Genomic DNA, 2151 nt, shown 5'->3' with positions numbered 1-2151 from the left:
AAGGCCATCGAAGCAATGAAATCAACACAACAACCAAAACCATCAGAGTTCAGCCAGCTAAGCGTGGTGGACAAATCAGGTGAAGAAAAAATTCCAGAAAATAAAACAATTGCTGAAATTATAAAAAAATCCACCCAAGATAAAAAAATATTATGTAATTTATAATGGCCCCATGAAAGGAGTATATGATGCCTGGGAAAAAGCAGCACCATTTACATATCAATCAAGGATAATTCATAAAGGAGGGTTTTTAACACTGGAAGAAGCAAAAGAATCCTTCAGGAAATATGAAACTCTTCATCCAGAGCAAACCCTAAAAAGAGCAGATAAAGCTCCAATTCAAACCCAGAGAACAGGGATAATAAGAAACATTCCTACAAGGGCTTTGAAATCAAGGAAAAGAAAAGGGTCTGTAGATCAAATCTCAGAGAAACCCTTAACATAGTCCTAAATTGGACTGAAGAAAAAAGGGCAATCTTGGGATATTATCCTATTGCCAAAGAACAGCTAACAAAGCTGGTTATATTTCCAGAAGCTTCCCCATCTGACACCTATCAGTTTTTCCAGTATGGATTAATTGATACAATTTTAATTTTTAATGATTTGAAAATTATTAGTGAGTTTCCTGCAGGATTCATTGATGCAGTAAAGAGATTTAAAAATATGATTGACAACGTAAATCCAAGGGATATATCCCTAAAATTTACGAATAGTCAACCTATTTTTAATGAAGAAGAAGAATGCTTGGTTCCAGCACATCAAGTAATCTTCATGTCCGTCTTCCCAGGAAAATTTCAACCAATTGATCAAGTTCAAGATTTAACAATCTACAGTCATGAAGGAAGACTAGCCAGCACACTAGCAAGGGTCTTCGAAAGAACTCAAAAGATAACAAGAGAATCTCACACAAGAATCAATTATAAAAGCAGAAATACTTTGCTTGTGTCCAGTAAAAGAAATGAAATTGAAGAAAGAGAGATGAGACTCTTAGTAGACTTTGAATCAGCATTCTACAACTTATCTGGACTCTTAGAAAAGCTCCCCGAAGGGATAAAGAGGAATCTCTGCTATTTGATAAAAGACAGAGAAGACCACAAGTGCCAGCTATGTATCTCAGAGTTATCTGAAGAAAGCAATAATAAAACGGAATCCACATGATAAAGGAAGAAGACAACACATCTGAAGGTCACATGATGAAAGAAGAGGACAGCACATCTGAAACATCTCTCAACATTATTGCATAATAACGTAAGCGCTTAGGTCATAGAGCACCAACAATGTAGCTGGTAACGTAAGCGCTTAGATCATAGAGCACCAACAATGTAGTTGGTGCAAGATAATAAACAATGACGTAAGCAATGACGTCATAAGAAGGGTAAGGATGGGAATTGTCCATCAGACCCAACCATTATAAATAGGTTGCTTAGGCAATTGTAAAAGGCATCAAACAATAGAAAGCAGAAGGCTAAGAGTACTCATATGCTAGGAGAGCAAGTAGGAAGCGGCCGAGACGATTCTATAGTTTGAAGAAGAATTCCCTTAGGAAAAACCAATTCTAAACTCCCCTCTGGAGTTAGTATCTACAATCTCCCCTCTGGAGATAAAAACATCTTATGTAAAATATTCTAAATAAAGGAAGTTTTTCTCCAGAAAGGTACGCCTTTATCTTAGTCTCATAGTTATGAATTATTTAGAAAGTTTAGAATTAACGGAAGAATTTGATTATTATAGATTATCTGCCTTATTAGATAATGAAAAACAGGCTGTTCTAAAAATGGAATTAAATCTCAAATCAAATGAAAATTTTAATAAACAAAATCTTTTAAAAGAAGTCTTTAATAGAAAAAATATAATATATTATGGAAAAATTCAACTTGAAACCCCTATAAAGATAAAATCTGCTAATGGAGAACTTGAAATAGCTTTGATAAATGATGAAGAATTGAGTAAACAGATTGAGAAAAGTAAGGATCAACAAAAAAGATCTAAAATTGGATGGATTCATATTAGTACTATACAAGTCTTAATCAAATCTACATATATGAAAGGAATTAATTCACCAATAAGCTTAGCAATCTGTGACAAAAGAATTACTGATGACCCAATAGATCAAATAATTGGAATTGTTCATGGAAACTTGGCAAACGTAAA

The sequence above is a fragment of the Arachis duranensis genome, unplaced genomic scaffold, assembly GCF_000817695.3.
Source record: "Arachis duranensis cultivar V14167 unplaced genomic scaffold, aradu.V14167.gnm2.J7QH unplaced_Scaffold_232527, whole genome shotgun sequence".
Classification (NCBI taxonomy): Eukaryota; Viridiplantae; Streptophyta; class Magnoliopsida; order Fabales; family Fabaceae; genus Arachis; species Arachis duranensis.
Note: the sequence above shows the minus strand (reverse complement) of the source record.